The sequence below is a fragment of the Capra hircus genome, chromosome 3 (genome assembly GCF_001704415.2).
Source record: "Capra hircus breed San Clemente chromosome 3, ASM170441v1, whole genome shotgun sequence".
NCBI lineage: Eukaryota > Metazoa > Chordata > Mammalia > Artiodactyla > Bovidae > Capra > Capra hircus.
In genome coordinates this window covers 39378568-39399422 of record NC_030810.1, presented here as the reverse complement: position 1 = coordinate 39399422, position 20855 = coordinate 39378568, and the positions used below count along the sequence as shown (strand labels likewise).

The following is a 20855-nucleotide window of genomic DNA, read 5'->3' as shown; positions in this document are numbered from 1 at the left end:
TTCCAGCCCAGCGTTTCTCATGATGTACTCTGCATAGAAGTTAAATAAGCAGGGTGACAATACACAGCCGTGACGTAATCCTTTTCCTATTTGGAACCAGTCTGTTGTTCCATGTCCCGTTCTAAATGTTGCTTCCTGACCTGCATATAGGTTTCTCAAGAGGCAGGTCAGGTGGTCTGGTATTCCCATCTCTTTCAGAATTTTCCAGTTTATTGTGATCCACACAGTCAAAGGCTTGGCATAGAAAATAAAGCAGAAATAGATGTTTTTCTAAAATTCTCTTGTTTTTTCCATGATCCAGCGGATGTTGGTAATTTGATCTCTGGTTCCTCTGCCTTTTCTAAAACCAGCTTGAACATCTGAAAGTTCATGGTTCACGTATTGCTGAAGCTTGGCTTGGAGAATTTTGAGCATTACTTTACTAGAATGTGAGATGAATGCAATTGTGCAGTAGTTTGAGCATTCTTTGGCATTGCCTTTCTTTGGGATTGGAATGAAAACTGACCTTTTCCAGTCCTGTGGCCACTGCTGAGTTTTCCCAATGCTGGCATATTGAGTGCAGCAAATCATCACAGCATCATCTTTAAGGATTCGAAATATCTCCACTGGAATTCCATCACCTCCACTAGCTTTGTTCATAGTGATGCTTCCTAAGGCCCACTTGACTTCACATTCCATGATGTCTGGTTCTAGGTGAGTGATCACACCATCGTGATTATCTGGGTCATTAATCTCTTTTTTGTACAGTTTTTCTGTGTATTCTTGCCACCTCTTCTTAATATCTTCTGCTTCTGTTAGGTCCATACCATTTCTGTCCTTTATCGAGCCCATCCTTGTGTGAAATGTTCCCTTGGTATCTCTCATTTTCTTGAAGAGATCTCTAGTCTTTCCCATTCTGTTGTTTTCCTCTATTTCTTTGCATTGATCGCTGAAGAAGGCTTTCTTATCTCTCCTTGCTATTCTTTGGAACTCTGCATTCAGATGCTTATAGCTTTCCTTTTCTCCTTTGCTTTTCGCTTCCCTTCTTTTTATAGCTATTTGTAAGGCCTCCCCAGACAGCCATTTTGCTTTTTTTGCATTTCTTTTCCATGGGGATGGTCTTGATTCCTGTCTCCTGTACAATCTCAGGAACCTCAGTCCATAATTCATCAGGCACTCTATCTATCATATCTAGATCCTAGTATGTAGCACTACTACCTGGCATATGGAAGGTACTTTATAAATGCTAAAAATTATATTATTTTAATTACTGTTAACATAAAACTGGCACTGAGGTAAGATATTAGAGAGATAGAAGATGTTCACTGATCTCAATACACCTTAAAAGTATCCACTAGCTAAAAGATGATGCATATTTTCTATTTCTAATGATCCTGAATGGTGGTCACATCTCCTAGAATGCCAGTAATAGAATCTAATTCTGAGCAAGGAATTGTTGTTTGCAGAACAGCAGGAACTATGGGAGAAAATGAACATGCAATTTTGACATTTATGTGGTTTAAGGAAAGAAATTTGGGGCATGGCAGGATGTGTCCTTGATATGCTTTCTGCTATGCAAACTTCTATGCATTCTGTAATACCCAGTTCAAATGTCACCACCTCCATAAAGCCTTATCCACAACTCACTCATATTTTCTATTTTTACCCTCTCCTTTTAGTCTGTTTCCCCCATGAGACTGTGAGCATCTTGAAGACAGGCACATATTACTTATCACCATCTGGTACATAGTTCAACAAACCGTTTTCAAATGCATTAATGGGACAAATAGGAATGCTGAATTTAAAAAGTTCAGAGAAACAGAAAGAAGCTAAAAAACATGATCTTCAATTATATACAAGTGTAAGAGAGATAGCTCTCCATACTGGCAACAAGAAAAGATAAATCAGGTTGGGGGCTCTGTCTATATCTTTTCCCAGCCAACAGTCTTATCAATGTCTTAGACGAGGACCAAATGAATAAGATACAAAGTTGGAAGGAGTTAAGTATGCTAAATGATAACATCACATAATATGATAAATGAAGTATATTGAAATAAAATATGAATACTGGGTACTGGATCCAATCAAGGGAATTGGATACAAAAGGAATGCAGAGAGTACTATGATGTAAAATACTCATTATACATGTATGAGAAAGGAGAAATGCAAGTAAATGGCAAAAAATAACAGAAGTTCACAGGAAGTGTAGCTAACTGTAAATTTTTCAAAAGTCAATAATAAGATGATGCTACCCAAAGGCTTAGAATTTTGGCTGAAAGAATAAAAATTCAAAAGGAGGAGATGGTGCTGCTGCAGCTTATGTGGTTCAGGTCTACCGGGAATACTGTGTGCTCACTCTAGGAAGCTACCTCTTATGGGGGAAGGATCTAGAAACAGGTTAGGAAAAATAATGAAAAGAACAGTAGCTGTTTAGGCTGAGAAAGAGAAGATTCTGTGGGCAATAGCATGATAATGATAATGCACTACCACAGTCATGTATGTTCTCCTCTAATCCTTAAGGTTATCTCAAGACGTCTAGGTGTCCATATGCCAGATCCTCTACCTAAGAACAGAAAAGACCCCCAGAGACTATCTGTCATTTTATTCAGACAAAGTTCAAAGCAATACTGGAACTAATGAAGACATCTATGTAACAATAAGTTTCATAACAGATTACTGAAATTATTATTAATGGCATTGATTTTGACCCTTGCTTTTCTTCAATGTACTTACAAACATCAGGAGATATACTATGCCTTTCTTTATTAATCATAGGTTATAAAACACTGCTTCAAACAGTACACACACATCTTAGAAGCTTAGAACTAAAGAAATCTTGAGTCATAATTAGGTCATAAATGACAACACACAACTGCTCAGCTTGTTAAGTGCTCCAGTTAGAATGTGTATTAATAGGAATTTTTGAATCCTTGTTTTATAGATGATAAAAAATAGGCTCCAAGAGGTTAAGTAATTGACTGAAGACCATACAGCTACTGGGCACCAGAGTGGAAATAAGGCCAATATGACTATGAAGAGCAGCTTTCATCCACTTTTCTGACAAGGTATAGACATGGTAGGAAGTGTGAAAATGAAGGCCAGTTGGTTCAGCATAAGAAAGACCATCCTAACTTTAGAAATTCTCAAAAGGAAGAGTAGAGTAGGCTTCTATAATGTCACTAAAGAAAGTACTCATGTAGAAGCTTTCTAATCAGAAAGTGTTCATATAGAAGGTCAGTGTAGAATCATGTATGAGGCTTTTAGAACAGAGTTAGGAATCAACTAGAAGATTGGGTTATATGATATTGTTGTTCAATCGCTGAGTCCTGTCTGACACTTTGCAACCCCATGAACAGCAGAACACCAACTCCTCTGTCCTCCACTGTGTCCTGGAGTTTGCTCAAACTCATGTCTTTTGAGTCGGTGATCCTACCGAACCATCTCATCTTCTGCTGCCCACTTCTCCTCTTGCTTTCAATCTTTGCCAGCATCAGGGTCTTTTCCAATGAGTCAGTTCTTCGCATCAGGTTGCCAAAGTCTTGGAACTTCAGCTTCAGCATCAGTCCTTCCAGCGGCTATTCACAGTTGATTTCCTTTAGGATTGACTGTTTTAATCTCCTTGTAGTCCAAAGGACTCACAAGAGTCTTCTCTAGCACAATTCAAAAGCATCAGTTCTTTGGCGCTCAGCCTTCTTTATGGTTCAGCTCTCACACCCATACAGGACTACTGGAAAAATAATGTAGCTTTGCCTATATGGACCTTGCTCAGCAAAGTGTTGTCTCTGTTTTTTAATGCACTGTATAGGTTTGTCACAGTTTTCCTTCAAAGAGCAAGCGTCTTTTAATTTCATGGTTTCAGTCACTGTCTACAGTGATTTTGGAACTCAAGAAAATAAAAATCTGTCACTGCTTCCACTTTTCCCCTTCTATTTGCCATGAAGTAATGGGACCAGATGCAATGATCTTAGTTTTTTGAATGTTGAGTTTTAAGCCAGCTTATTCACTCTCTTCTTTCACCCTCATCAAGAGGCTTTTTAGTACCTCTTTGCTTTTTGCCATTAAAGTGGTATCATCTGCATATCTGAGGCTGTTGATATTTCTCTGGCAATCTTGATTCCAGCCTGTGATTCATCCAGCCCAGTATTTTGCATGCTGTACTCTGCATATAAATTAAATAAGCAGGGTAACAGCCTTGACGTACTCCTTTCCCAATTTTGAACCAGTCAGTTTCTCCATGTCCGGTTCTAACTGTTGCTTCTTGATCCACATTCAGGTTTCAAAGGAGAAAGGTAAGCTGGTCTGATGCTCCCATCTTTTTAAGAACATTCCACAGCTTGTTGTGCATCTAAGGGGCTGTTCATCTGGGAGATATCGTGTGACTAAGCTGTGGAGATACGGTTGACTCTGGCACTAGATTAATTTGTTGCTCTCTCTAGGGCTGGAAATATTATTCAACTTGATCCAGATTTTGAAAAGGAAGTGTTTACTTATAATATCTTCAAGAAAATATAAATCCTTCTATAACCCTGGGGAAGGAAAGGCCTTCCTAACCATGACACCAAAGTAAAAAATAACGAAGGAAAGGACTGCTAGATTTGCTTTTGTAAAGTTAAAAGTTATCTATATGAAAAAGATACACATACCATAGCAAATTAAAAACTAGTTTTAAAGATGCAGATTTCAAAGCAGTAAAAAAGATAAATACATTAATAAAGTGAGAAAAAGGAATGGATATTCATTGAAGAAAAAAATGTCACTGAATGGAGAAAAAAATTCAACCTTACTTAGTTATCAAAGAATGAAAGTTAAAATAACAGTGACATTCTGTTTTTGCTTTTAAAATTGACAATGACTCAGAAAATGACAACACTTAGTTCAAGTGAAAATAAGTAGAATGGTATATTCTCCTACACTGTTGCTAGGGACTGTAAATACGCAGATAGATTTTAAAAAATTAAAATATAGTTGATTTACAATATTGTGTTAGTTTCAGGTGTATAGCAAAATGATTCAGCTACGTACACACACAAACACACACACATCTATATATAAATTCTTTTTCAGATTCTTTTTCCATATGTGTGTGTAATGCTCAGTTGCTCAGTCCTGTCTGACTCTTTGCAACCCTATGGACTGTAGCCTGTCCATGGGATTTTCCAGGCAAGAATACTGGAGTGGGTTGCCATTTCCTCCTCTAGGGGAATTTCCTAACCCAGTGATCAAACTCATGTCTCCTGTGTCTCCTGCATTGGCAGGCAGATTCTTTACCACTGAGCCACCTGGGAAGCATACAAAATACTGAGAATAGTTTCCTATGCTATTAGGTAGCTATTAGGTAGGTCACTGGTTATTTTTATATATAGTAGTTTGCATATGTTAATCCTAAATTCCTAATTTATCTCTCTGCTTCCCCTTTCTTCTTTGGTAACCATAATCTTTTTTTTTAATGTTTGTGAGTCTGTTTCTATTTTGTATATAATTTCATTTGCATTTTTTTTAGATTCCACATATAAGCAATATCATATGATATTTGTCTTTGACTTACTTCACTTAGTATGATAATATCTAGGTCCATCTATGTTGCTACAAATGGCATTATTTCATTCTTTTTTATAGCTGAGTAACATTACAGTGTGTATGTGTACACACACACATATATACTGGATATGCATACACATATGCACATATATCCATATGTATGTATGTATATATATACACACACACACCACATCTTTATTCATTTATCTGTAATGGACATTTAGATTGCTTTCATGTCTTGGCTATTGCAAATAGTGTTGCAATGAACATTGGGGTGCACGTATCCTGTTATCTAAACCTCGCCTTCTCCCCATCCCTAGCCAAAACATTTGTATTTACCTGAATAGACTTTATCACAAAGGCAAGAACAAAACACTCACAAATAAAAAACAACGTCAACAACAAAAAGCATTAGAATCTGCCTGCGATGCAGGAGACCCAGGTTCAGTCCCTGGGTTGGGAAGATCCCCTGGAAAAGGAGGTGGAAACCCACTCCAGTATTCTTGCCTGGGAAATTCCATGGACAGAGGAGCCTGGTGCACTACAGTCCATGGGGTCACAAAGAGTCAGATGTAACTGCAGTGACTAGCACACATACTTCAATACACATACGTTACCAAGATTTCACCACTTACTTTTGTTTTCATGATTCTTTTAACACACATACTTGATAAGCAGTTGGAGATGATTTCTAGTAACTTAGTGGTTCTTTTTTTTTGGCCACATCACATGGCATGTGGGATCTTAATCCCCTAACCAGGGATCGAACCCATGCCCCCTGCAATGAAAATATGGAATCTTAACTACTGGACAGCCAGGGAAGTCCCTACATAGTGGTTCTTGATGTAAAAACAAAGAATTAATGCAAGTCACTTTACAGTTTGCAGAGCACAACATTATCTCATTAGGATCTGGTAATGATGTCAGTGGGCATTATTCTGTGTGACAGCTGAGACAACTAAAGTTCCAAGAGGCTAAGTGACTGGCCCAAGTTACTTTAGTTAGTAGCCAGGCCAAGACTCTTACTTGGATTAGGGGCTGCTACACTAAATAAAAACAGCCCTGGCATGGAGATTTCAAATTCTTTTTTATAGCCCTCACAGTACCAGCAGTAAAGTATAATAGGATAAAAGCATTATCAATGTCTCTTTTGCTTATTTTGAATTTTCTTATTTTTATTTAGGCAAAATTCAAATAATGTGAAAGGAACCATTTTAAAGTGAATTACAAAATTCAGTGTCATTTAGTATATTTGCATTGTTACACTACCACCGCTTCTGTCTACTCCCAAAATAGAAACCCCAGACTTGTTAAGCAGTTCTTATTCTCCCTCATTCCAGCCCCTGGCAAACAACCTATTCATTTTCAATCTCTAGGTATTGAAGTATTCTGGATTTTTTTTTTCTTTTTACATGAATGGAACATGGAACTTTTTGCATCTGACTTCTTTCACTTAGTGTAACATTTCTGAGGTCCATCCATTCTGAACCTGTATCAGTATTCCACTCATTTTCATGGCTGAGTAATATTCTGTTGTATGCATACCACAGTTTGTCAGTGTAGTCATCCACTAATGGACATCAACTGAGCGACTGAACTGAACTGAATGGACATCTGGACTGTTTCTATCTTCTGGTTATCATTAATAGTGTTACTATGAACATGCAAGTCCATGTATTTGAGTACTTGTTTTCTATTTTCTTATGTATTCTACTTATATTTTATCTGACTACAACAGTACAGGATATTTATTGAAGAAAATGTGGAAATTAGAGGAAAAACACATATTAGAAAAATCACCCAAGGGTAACTAAGAATACCCTCTTCCAGAAAGGATTTTTGTAAGCTTATAATGCCATTCTTTCTTACCTTCCAATAATCATGGATTATTACTTTAGAACTAGGTAGTCATGGAGCGTATGGACTTTGAGGTCAGAAAAATCTGGATCTGACTCTTGGCTCTGCCATTTATGAGCTGAGTCACTCTACCTCTCTAAGTTTATTTTCCTGCCTAGAAAAATGGACATAATACTTACCTACCTCACGGGGTTTTGATGGCACATTAAATGGGATGGTATTGTGAGTAAAATGTCTAATACAGTGCCTGGGGTAGAGAGGGAATTCAAGAAGGATTAGCTGGAATAGAACTTTCCACACAGGAATTTGCTAATACCACCAGGAAGTGAAGCTCACAAGAGAAATTTTGTGTTTTCACCACTCTGTTTTACTACAATGCCTGGCACACAGTTAGCACTCTCTAAAAACCTGTTGAATGAATAAGTGAATATAAGAGTTGGGGGAAAGGACTGAAATGAGAGACCTGGAAAGGATCTCCAGGAAAACACAGCTTTCTGATTTCAGAGGATAAGTAAAGGCCAGGGATACAGAATTCTTGCAAATCAACTGGTATTCTACACAACTGTACTGCAAAGCCTGGAGTGGGTCAGGGTTAACGTAGGGCCCCCAAAATGAAATCATTTGCAGAAAATGGCCAAAAAATGTTAGTCTTAGTTGCAGCAATCAGGGTCAGAGCTAGGAGCCCTCTGAGGCACGCGGTGAGTTGAACTTCCTAAGCTGCTGGGCCAGCTGAGGCTCGGGGCATTTTTTCAAAGCAAATGAAGCATTTGATGGAATAAACCCAAGCAAAGAGATATTAAAGCATGGGGCCTTGACAGGAACTGCCCTGAAGTAATATCACTTGGAACTAAAGAGATGATTAGTGAGCTTCTCAGGGCCCTACAGGAAATCTTGCCTGGCATAGGAATGCAAAAATTTCCAACCTTGTCTAAAAGCAGTTCCCCACACTCCACTGCCTCAGAATGATGTCTGTAATGGGTTGCAGAGCTCACTGCCTGATGAAGGCCTTACTGCCTTCCTTCTATTGTGTGCCTTATCCCAAGCAAGAGACCTGCCTTGTATCTGGACTGGCTTCTCCTGAAGAGCAGGAGGACTAAAATGAAGCTGTAGACGTGTTGCCTCCCAGGAAACAGGCCAGAAAAGCTGCAGAGCATCCCTGACCTTGGGTGGCTATTAGCTGGGCCTAGCCAAGGGGGATGTGAAAATCCTTTGTCCCAGGGTTACAGTCTGTTTTTATACAACTATGCTTTCATAATTCTCCTTTAAATTATCTATCACGGGTTCAATTAAATTACTTTTAGTATAGCACATGTGTAAATTAATTGTTAAAATGTCTCTTGAATTTAGAGTGTATGTGTGCTTAGTCCCTCAGTCCTGTCCAACTCTTTGCAACCCCATGGACTGTAGCTTGCTAGGCTCCTCTGATCATGGAATTCTCTAGGCAAGATTACTGGAGTGGGTTGACATTTCCTTCTCCAAGGGATCTTCCTGACCCAGGGATCGAACCACGTCTCTTGTATCTCCTGCATTGCAGGTGGATTCTTTAGAGTTTCTGAAGGCAAGACCATTTCTGTTTCGTTCATTATTGCATCTTCAGACCCTAGAAAAGGCCTTGTCCATGGTAGGCATGCAATATACATTTGTCGAGCAAATGAATCTAACATATTTTAGTACAAATTCCAATTCAGTTTGGAGGCATTAGACTATATTGGGGTAAGGACATGGGTTTGAATTCTAGTTTCACAGCTTACGATATTGGGCAAATTGTTGAAATTGCTTTTATTAGTTTCCTGATTTTGCTGTAACAAATTACTACAAACTTGGTGGCTTAAAACAGCAGAAATTTATTCTGTCACAATTCTGGAGGCCGCAAGTCCAAAATCAGGCAGAACCCTGCTCCCTCTGGGGACCATATTCATTCCCTGCCTCTTTTCATTTTCTGGGGCATTGCTGGGCTGTGGCTCCATCACTCCAATCTCTGCAGCCTCCCCTGTGGGTCTGTAGGAAATTTCCCTCTGCCACTATCTTATATAAGGACACCTGTAGACAGTTAGGGCCCATCTCGACATGCAGGATGATCTCCTCTCAAGGTCCTTTCTTAATTTAATTACATCACCAACACCTTTTTATAAATAATAAAAATTTAATAGGATCTGGGGATTAGGACATGGATATATATTTTGGGGGGGGCACTATTCAGTGAATTATATTTGTCTATGGCTCAGTTTGTTTATCCATAAAATGGACATAGTATCTCTTAGAATTATCATGAGGACTAGATGCAATAATACATGTAAGTCACTTTATGTGTTTACGGTACCTAAAAAACTCTCAGTATATGGCAACTGCAGTGTTACTTTATAAGGCAGGAAAATATTATTCTCTATGGCCACATAAAATAAGTGATGGAATTATGCCAACTCATTCAGACATCTTCAAAAGTACGTCAAGTCAATATCAGTGTCAATCTATCTCTATATTTATTTATTAATAGTCAGGTCTGGGACCTAACTCAGCCCTCTTAACTTTGTCATCATATTTGTACTCAAGACAACCTGGCAGACTGGTGTTCTCTCCCATTTTACAGATAAAAAAAGGCAGAAAAAAAACTCAAAAGTAAAGCACAATTTTCAAGAAATTGAGTTAGCCACAGAGCTCAAATATAAACCAAGGACTTCTCACTCTAAGCCCAATTCTTCTCTGTATTACCTCAGAAAATTAAGGACAGAAATGGAGAAAGTTCCAAGCATCTGTACCTGACTTGTTAGAACACTATGGTAAGATCTGTAGGTTAGCCTAGAATTCTCTACCAGTGGTTCTCCAGCTTCGCTGCACTTTAGAATCACCCAGAGAGCTTTTAAACCCCTCAAATCAGACTGTGTATGAGAAGAGTGAAATGAGAATGGGGGTGGGGAACAGACCTAGGCATTGAATGTTAGTCACTCAGTCTTTGAGACCCCATGGACTGTAGCCCACCAGGCTCCTATGTTCATGGGATTCTCCAGACAAGAATGCTGGAATGGGTAGCCATTCCCTCTCCAGGAGACCTTCCTGACCCAGGAATCGAACATGGGTCTCCTGCATTACAGGTGGATTCTTTACCATCTAAGCCACCATGGAAGCCCAGACCTAGGTATTAACAACTTTTAAAATCACCCCAATCACAGCGGGGGTTAAGACCTACAGTTCTATCAGGGGACCTCAAACTTTGATGAGAATCAGAATCACCTGGGAAGCTGATTTAACTATAGAGGCTTAGGGTCTTGTCTGCTTCAGTGAGCCTGGGTCTCTCCAGGTGATTCTGAGACTAGCAGTGTTAAAGGACAATGACTCTAAAGTTCCTTCCAATTCTGATGTTCTGATTTTCACCACTCATTTATTTATCTATTCAAATATCTGTACCAATTCGATGGACATGAGTTTCAGCAAGCTCCGGGAGTTGGTGATGGACAGGGAAGCCTGGTGTCCATGGGGTCACAAAGAGTTGGACATGACTGAGCGCCTGAACTGAACTGACTAGAGTTAGAGCTACAGGGACGCAGAAATAACACTTAACTTCTGATGTCAAGGGGTTCACAGCCTGGCAAGCTACTCTTGTGGCTCTGAAAGCACTTTCCATAGTGCCCTTTCTGACTGACCCTCCTACTAGAAAGGCTGGGCCATGAGGGCTTTCTTTGACATGAAAAAGATGCTTAATGCATATTCCTTGCATGAGAGAGGAAGGAGAATGAAAATGAAAATATATATGTGGAATCAGCATTCCCCAGCAGCCCAGTGGGGTATGACCACTTCCCTCACAGAGTAAGATGTGATTTCCTGTGGGGGAAGGTGAGGTCAGAAAAGATTTATTCTAAGTGACGAATCTGTACAGGGTATTTAAGGGTGGCAAATGGGTTGGGAGGGTACTCTTACCATAGCGAATAGCAGAGTTTTCACAGTGGCTTGAAATAGGATGGGGAACCATGAGTGACTGGTTCCAGAACACAGCAAGGAGAGGAGGGGGTGGAGCGACGGATGCTGGGGCAGGAGCCTAATGCACTTTGTAGAGTCTCTTCTCCCTCCCTTATCAAGCAAGAGGCCTCTCAGTCCAAATGTCCTTTTGAGTCCTCAAACAAAGGTTGACCAGTCCTGTAGGCCCAGGACTACAAAGGCCTCCTATAATCCCTGTGAGTAGGACTCTAGTCCACAAGTTTCTAGAAGCAGCTTGAGGCCAAATTCCAAAGCCATTTCTGAAGTGGGTGTTCAGGAAGGTCTCGAAGTAGGCAGGTTTAAATCCAATCATCGAAGACATCAGACAAAGACAAAGCTTGCCTGGGAGTATCAAGAAATATTCTCTCTGCTGCGTCCTGATTATTTATCAGTGCAAGACTGTGATTTGTCTTTGCGAGGAATGGGCTTCCCAGGTGGCACTAGTGGTAAAGAACCCGCCTGCCAACGCAGGAGATGTAAGAGATGCAGGTTCAACCCCTGGGTTGGGAAGACCTCCTGGGGGAGGGCATGGCAACCACTGTAGTATTCTTGCCTGGAGAATCCCATAGGCAGAGGAGCCTCATGGGCTGCAGTCCATAGGGTCACAAAGAGTCGGACATGACTGAAATGACGGAGCACACACGCATGTATACGCTGAAAATAGTACCAAGGGAGCAAGGGATCTGAGACCCACGATAGGAGGTAGCTTACTCTCGATCCTGGTTCTAAATGGTAAGCACAGGAGCACAAACATCTCCAGGCTGGTTCGATTGCCGCTCTGTCTCAACTGGGCTGTAGTTGCTGGGAAGGGGGAGCTCTGTGTCCCTCACACAGCCATGCTGGCCATTTGCAGAACACCCGAGGGCCCAGGCCTCTCAGCTGAAAGCCCCACTGACAGGAGCACACTGGGGAAGGGAGAGAAGGCTGATGGAAGGGAGTGGTGCTGAGAGCCGGTGCTTTAGCTGGAGTGACGGACTGGACAGAGTACTGAATGGGAGGCTGACTCCTTCTGCCCCAGGGCTGGTGTCCAGTGGCCAACTTCTCCCCTCGGAGCAGGCTTTGAAGGATCAAGATTATCCATAAAGGGTCCTTTCTGTTCTCTTTTATGACAAAATCCCACAGTGCTCGTCTTGGAGGTTCCCTTCCCTAAAGTGAAAGGACTTGTCAAGTAAAGAGGATTAACAAGAGTCCTGGAGAGAGGAGCTTGGTTGAAGAGGAAATGATTTCCATGTCACATGCTTCCATGCTGGGTTCCAGGCAAAGGGACTGAAACCTTGTATTGAGTCAGTGAGGGGTAAAGCAGACGCAGTAGAGTCAGCAAGAAGCTCCCTTGCTTCCTGATCAAGAAGGTATTTGTCTCACTGCTTCCAAACCTAGACCAGATTTCCCCCTACTTTTTAAAATCATTATAAAGCAAAAGGAAACTATGGATGACCAGGAAAAGTTTATCTGAGGAGACGACAATTAGATCAAGACACAAAGGAGGGAGAAACCAAGAGAAAGGGGATTCTGGACAGTGCCATTGGTTAGGGAAGTGCTTTGTTTGTTAGAGGAAACTAAAGGAAGCCAGTGGAGCAGAGACAGCAAGAGAGAATAGTGCAGAGTGAAGTCTGAGAGTCAGAGGCAACGCTGGATCATCAGAGCCCTGCTCGAATATACCCAACATCTGCCTGAGCTGGGGTTTCCTCACTTGTTCTGGAGTCCCATTGCTATCCTTCATGTAACCATTACACTTTGGACTTCTAACCTACAAAGTTTTTCTCCACAGGAGGGAGATTATTTGAAATATAGCCTTTCTCTGAGCATTAATGATCAGATTATAATCAATAATGCTTATCCATTACACATAAAGTATTTGACATACTTTTAAGCATTATACATACACAAAATTGGGGCTTCCCAGATGGCACTAATGGTAAAGAACACGTCTGCCAAACAGGAGATGTAGGAGATATAGATTCAATCCCTAGGTCTGGAAGATCCCTGGAAGAGGAAATGGCAACCCATTCCAGTATTCTTGGAGAATTCCATGGACAGAGGAGCCTGGTAGGCTACAGTCCATGGGGTCACAAGGAGTCAGACACGACTGAAGCAACTGAAGCATGCACACACACAATCAGCTTTCAAAAATTGTCTTTTAATAAAAACCAATTCCTAGAACATTAAATCCTGCATAGACATAAGAACATCTCCTCATGTTGCAAGGAGAAAACATAGGTTAGGAAATTCATCTGAGGTTCTAGCTGTTGGTTCACTAGAGCAGCAGCTTTGAACAGAATTATAATGCGAGTGACATGTGTAATTTTCAATTGTTTAGCAGCCACATTAAAAAAGATCAGGTGAAATTAATTTTAATAGTATATATACATATATAGTTGCTGCTGCTTCTTTTTAAAAATTTTTTTGTTTGTTTCTTACATGATAGTATACATGTTTCAGTGCCATTCTCCCAAATCATCCCACCCTCTCCCTCTCCCACAGAGTCCAAAAGTCCGTTCTAAACATCTGTGTCTCTTTTGCTGTCTTGCATACAGGGTTATCATTACCATCTTTCTAAATTCCATATATATGTGTTAGTATACTGTATTGGTGTTTTTCTTTCTGGCTTACTTCACTCTGTATAATAGGCTCCAGTTTCATCCACCTCATTAAATTTATTTTTAATTGGAGAATAATTGCTTTATAATGTTGTGCTGTTTTCTGCCATACAACAATGTGAATCAGTCATAAGCATACATATATCCCCTCCCTCTTGAACCCCTTCCACCCCTCTATCCCACATCACTAGGTCATCACAGAGCACCAGGCTGAGTTTTCCTGTGTATTTCACTAAATTTGATATATGAGAAATTATCATTTTAATGATTGAGTTTCTATAACTGTTTAAGTGATTGATTTATATAGTCAATAAAAAAGTTATTAATAAGGTATTTTAAGTCTTTTTCCAATGAGATAAGCCACTGAAATCTGGTTTAGGTTTTATAGTCATACTAATCTCATTCTGGACTGGCCAAATTTTAAGTACTCAACAGCTACAGGTGGTTGGTGGCTATCATACTGGACCCTATAGCACTGAAGCCTTATAGAAGAAGGATTGATAACTCTCTTTTTATAGGTGAGCACATTGACGTCCAAAGGTTAATTGACAAGTCACTGAACTGGTTGTGGATTTGAGCTGTGAGGAGATTCTAAGTTTTTTGTCAAGTGCTCATTCAATGGATCATACTATCCTCCCCTTGGGAATAAGAAGGGGTGGAGGCAATAGCATTACCTGCAGTGAGTAGCTATTTGCTCTAGAGACTGTGGCGGGACTGTGCGTGTGTGCATGCTTAGTTGCTCAGGCGTGTCCAACTCTGTGACCCCGTGGACTGTAGCCTGCCAGGCTCCCCTGCCCATGGGATTCTCCAGGCAAGAATCCTGCAGTGGGTGCATGCGTGTGCTTAGTCACTTCAGTCGTGTCCGACTCTGTGTGACCCCATGGACCGCAGCCCGCCAGGCTCCCCTGTCCATGGAGTTCTCCAGGCAAGAATACTGGAGTGGGTAGCCATTCCCTTTTCCAGAGATTGAACCCTGGTCTCCTGCATTGCAAGCAGATTCTTTACCATTTGAGCCACCTGGGTGGGACTTTAGACTCTACGTAACCCTTTGGAGTGATACTACTTCTCCCATTTTCTATATAAGGGTTATATAGCCTCCAAGTGCTTTTGCAGTGGCAGGATGATATCAGTCTTTCAAAGGAAACAGTGCTATCAATATTTAGAAGATAATGCATAAGGTTAAAGCCTGTTGAACTTGGGTGGTTTAGAATACCACATGGATATCCCCAGAAATTCCTTTGACAAGCTGCTAGTCCTAGGAGGACTATACTTTAGCTTGCCAAGTACCAAGGCTCGTGATCCAGTTCATCCAACTCTGGCCCCTTCACCCACTGCCCCTGCTCCAGAAACACATAATTAGAAGACAAGGAAAGGACTCAATTGCCCCATGAGGTCTAGCTGTGAACCAAGCTCCAATGTAATTTAAATAGACTCTTTATGTACCAAGGACAAATCTAGTAACAGAGAGTGGGGACAAGAGGAAGCAACCACTCCCTGAGTCAAGGCCACAGCCCCTGACAGTGAGCTAAGGGGCTGAGGCCAGCATGTATCCGTCTACTGCAACCATGCAAGCAGGTATGCTAGGGCACAACCCAAGAGTGACCCACAGATGTGTTAGTTGGCCAGGAAAACCATCTCAGCTGATAGAGACCAAGGCCTCTGCTGCACAGGTGAGCAAAAGGAAGCTCAGAGTCATAGTAACTCCAGAGTTCATGCTCATAAGAACCTTGCTGTATGCCTCCCTGCTATGTGTAAAGCTCCGAGCTGGTAGAGAAAGCTGGCTCTTAAAAAAGCAAAGCAGGACAAAATACCTCCAAATCTAGTCTGTCAGCACAGAGAACTATTGGCAGTTGGAATCAGGCCTCAGTATTTTTTTTAAGCTGAGGCTCCCTCCCTTTCTGCTACCTACGGGTGCAATTTCCAGTGCTTTCTCCAAAAGAAACATTTGGCTTTCTATAGAGAACCTCTGAGGCCTCATGTGACTGAAAATGGAAGAGGGGGAAAGAGGCCCTCCTCACGCCCCACCCCAAAACCCCCATGGGGAAGCTGAGGTTAGGCCCCTGTAGATCGATTTATTTTAGGAGGCACTTGGTTCTGAAGCATTTGTTTCAGAAATTACCCCTGTGCCCCATCAATAGTAGCTTTCAACGGCTCTTCCCGGGTGGCCTTGTCTCTTTTAAATTTCATTTCCTGTTGGAAAGGATAAACAGGTAACTGTTTAATGCCACTGACTGGACTCATTTAACAGAAAACCAGGATCAGCATGAAGCTGGGGAACCAGAGTGGGACTGATGGGTGAAACAGAGCTGAGAAGCCAGTCTGGGATCACAAGTGGAATAGAGCAGGTCGATGAACAGAAAGGCGTTAGAGAATACCAAGTGACAGCCTTTTATTTTACTTCTGCTCCATGCGAGGGCAATTGTCCCACTGGAGGAGGGGATATGAATGCAAGGGAGACAGCGTAATCAGCTGCCATGTTGGGCATGGCTCCCCGGACTTGGCCTGGAGGCCTTGGTGGGAATCCTGGCACTCCCACTCATCAGCTTTGCCCTTCAGCCGAGTTCTTTAACCCCCTTGAGCCTCAGATGCCTGTCTGTTCTACTGCACAGGATGCTGTGAATTCAAATGATGCCTTCACATGCTTGGCAAGCACCCCACCCCTAGTAGGAATTCACACATAATAACTATAAATTGGCACAGATGGTGTTGGAACCCATACAATTTAACACATGCTTTCCACTACACACCAGGCACTGTGTTGGGTAATAAGAGCTGCCAAAGGATAAGACAGCCCTGACTTGAAAAGAGATGGGCACAGAATTGATGATGTCAATACAGCCTGGTAAGGATTTGCAGCAAAACAGATATGGGGTGATATGGCACCCCCACATTAAATGTTTTGAGGTATTGTTGATAGCATGGTCAATGGGGTCAATGAAAGGACTCATAATTGTCTGTTTCTCCCTCTAGAAGGCAAAGTCCACCAAAGCCGGAATGTTGTTTTAGTGTCTATCTAAGCACTGTGGAGAAAAGCAGGTGAGGGAGTGGTTAAGGTGATGCGCTAATCTCTGAACTACCATATTATCTTGACTCTATCTTTCAGTTCACCATTTCTCTCTACAGCTGAGTACATCCATTGTTTAACCCATTTGATGAATTTTTAATTTCTATAACTATATTTTTAAATCACAGAATTTCTATTTAGCTCATGTAAAATGTCTACTTTTTGATCATCTTATCCTGTACTTGCCCTATGGTTTCTATTTCTTCTTTTACCAGAAAACATGTTAAACATACTTACTCTCTCAAATTGATCTATTGCCTGTAGTTGCTAAGATAGGAACTTCTCCATGTCTTTTGTCTGACTCTCGATAATGGTGACTTTTTCCCTCTCTTTTACACACTAAAATATTTAAAAGTACACTTAACATCAGGAGTTTTGTTGTTTTGTGGTTTTGAGTTTTTAAATTTTGTTTTTTGTGGGAAAGCCATGCAACATAAAAATGTTGAGACATTTTTATGACTTGGCTTTAGGCTGCCCCTCTCAGGATCTCATAGTTTAATCAATTCTAGACACAGTTTTTACATTATCTTCTTGGTTTGTGGCTTGTGTACTATAAGAGAAGTACCCCAACCCCATACCCATGTAGAGCATAGGCTGGGGGTTTAATTTTTTTGAGGGTGATCCCAGTGGGCCAGCACAGTTGATAGACTTCCCTACTCAATCTTCAGCAGAAATTCCCTTCTTTCATGGTAAGGCCCTTCATTCTTCATTGACAGCCTTGGTAAGGAGTTTGTTTCCTATTGCCTCAACTCTCATCCCCATAGGATTCTGAAACTCCAGCCCCCTAAGAATCATACATATTTCCCAAGTTTTCACAGGATCTTTTGTTTCATTCCTTCCCACTGATCACTGCTTGCTCTTCATTTCAGGCACCTGGGGATTTCTCCTTTCTGCACACCAGCCTGGTGATGGATTTTTTCCCCCTTGTATATTTACACTAACATCTCTCTGTGATTGGAAGGAATGTCCCTTGACAACTCTATCTGACTAGAAAGATTTTATTACGCCTTTAGATACTAGTCTTTCTCTCTCAGCTCTGACTTCGTGAAGGACAGAAACCTTGGTCTGATTCATCTTTTGATCCTGATTCTTCAGACTATGCCCAGATCAGAGTAGGAAGCAATAAAGATTTCATCATTCAATGAACAAAAAAATCAATTATCTTTCATTTACACTCTCAGTGGGAAATAGAGATCATATACTAAATATCTTCTAGAGAAAGAAGACATCAAGAATCCCTGGAAAGTCATCCATGCTCTCTGGGAGGCCATGCTAACCAATCAAAGGAGTTCGGCCACTGCCTTAGTTTCACCCTTTGACCAGTAGGTTCTCTACTCTTGATAGTACTTCTTTCTTGAAGGGCAACAGCTGATAATTATAGTGCTGCTGCTGCTGCTGCATCGCTTCAGTCATGTCCGACTCTGTGCAACCCCACAGATGGCAGCCCACCAGGCTCCCCCATCCCTGGGATTCTCCAGGCAAGAACACTAGAGTGGGTTGCCATTTCCTTCTCCAATGAATGAAAGTGAAAAGTGAAAGTGAAGTTGCTCAGTCGTATCCAACTCTTAGCGACCTCATGGACTGCAGCCAACCAGGCTCCTCCATCCATGGGATTTTCCAGGCAAGAGTACTGGAGTGGGGTGCCATTGCCTTCTCTGAATTATAGTGCTAGTCTGCTAGAAATTCATAGTCTGGCAGGCTAGGTTCTTACTGGTAGCTTTGTTGCCTTTTTAGCACATACTGATGTCCTTCTGGGGCTTCCCAGGCGGCTCAGTGGTAAAGAATCCACCTGCCAATGCAGAAGATACAAGAGATGTGGGTTCAATTCCTGGGTCAGGAAGAGCCTCTGGAGCAGGAAATGGCAACCCACTCCAATATTCTTGCCTGGAAATTTTCATGGACAAGGAGCCTGGCAGGCTACAGTCCATGGGGTTGCAAAGAGTCAGACACGACTGAGCACACACACATTGTGTCCTTCTAGAGCCATAACTGGAACTTGATCAGCAACATGTAATGTGCAAAGATATATACTCTTTTCTGTTGGTTCCATAAAGAGCTTGCCAAGTAAATTCACAGACTCGAAAGCCCCTGGCACAGTGCTTGGCACAGAGTAGGCACATTTAGTTCATTTATTTCTTCTTCTCCATTAAAAATATCCACAAATATTTGTTGAAAATCTATTGCCTCCTAAGCACTGTGCTTGGTGCTGAAGATGGAGAGGTGTAACATATGTTACGCCTCTGTTTTAATTCTTACTTAGAAAAAGAATGTCCAGGGACTTCCTTGGTGATCTATGGCTAAGAATCTGCCTTGCAATGCAGGGGATGTGGGTTTGATTCCTGGTCAGGGAACTAAAATCCCACATGCCATGAAGCAACTAAGCCCGTTCATCACAACTAAGGAGCCAGTGTGTCATAACTAAGACCTGACACAGCCAAATAAATAAATATTTTTTTAAAAGAAAAAGAATGTCCACATCAAATTTGACAATAAAAATTATCCCAAATGTCCTCTGATCTAAGGTGAAGAGACATCTCACCTCATCCTGCCACTCTAAAATGCCTAAAAAGTATAACCAGCAAACTAAATTTGCCTATTATTGTTTTATAAAGTAACAGTCTCTTTCCTTAGGGAGGAAATCCAACTCCCATTGAATACACGAGCAGACAAAGGAGAACTGATCATAAAAGGCCATTTTTGACAGTGACTTTTGAGCTCCTTTCATCAGTATAATTCCAGGACCTAGAATCATGCCTGAATTAAATTAGAAACTTGATAACACTGTTGAATCTGAGTATTCTTGCACATATATATGGATATAGCCCATCCATATATATGACTCTAGATACAGTAAGACTCACTCATCATTCCACACATATTTATTGAGAGTTTCTTATGAATGAGAGTATGTACTAGATTTTTTGATAGAGACAGCAGAAAGAAAAAAAAAACAACAAAACAGATATCCTACCTACAAGGAATTTCCAGGTGTAAGGGCAAGATAGACAGTTATATAAATCACCATGATATAACAAAGAAAATGCTAAGAGATGAACATAAGAAAAGACTGCTGCTACTGCTGCTGCTGCTAAGTTGCTTCAGTCATGTCCAACTCTGTGTGACCCCATAGACGGCAGCCCACCAGGCTCCCCTGTCCCTGGAATTCTCAAGGCAAGAACACTGGAGTGGGTTGCCATTTCCTTCTCCAATGCATGAGAGTGAAGAGACAACAGGGTTCCAAATACAGAAAGGCTACTTCCTGCTGAGGGATTAGATAAGACTGTGGCTAATATAGACTATATGCTCAAACTTAAGTAATGTGTTACCTGGTAGCTCAGACGGTAAAGAATCAGTCTACAATGTGGGAGACCTGGGTTCGATCCCTGGGTTGGGAAGATCCCTGGAGGAGGGCATGATGACCCTATCCAGTATTCTTGCCCGGAGAATCCCTAGGGACAGAGGAGCCTGGTGGGCTACAGTCTATGGGATCACAAAGAACTGGACATGACTGAGCGACTAAGCCCAGTAGAGGGAGAAAGTGGGAACTAGCAAGGAAGGAAGGGCAACTCAGATGGAAAGAACAGCTTAGACAAAAGGCAGAAGCAGAAAAGCACAGGATAGAGACAATGAAACAGAAAGTTGGCTGGAGACGTATAAAAGAGCAGTCTAAAGAGAAATAAGCTGGAAAGGTAGGATGAGCCAATTGCAGGGGGTTTGAACACGGCCTGATTTATCTTCCAGGATATAGGATCTCTATAGAGTAGCCAGTGCTTAGCATATGGTAGGGCTTAATTAATGCTACAACAGCCGCATAGCAGGAGCCTGTTCTCCAGCTGCACACAGGAAGTGGC

General features: G+C 41.4%; 1 protein-coding gene across 1 annotated transcript in view; it reads right to left on the bottom strand.

Annotated features, from left to right (window-relative positions):
• Positions 1–20855, bottom strand: part of ROR1 (receptor tyrosine kinase like orphan receptor 1) — a 457516-nt gene that overhangs the window by 173335 nt on the left and 263326 nt on the right. The gene's annotated exons all lie outside the window — the stretch shown is intronic.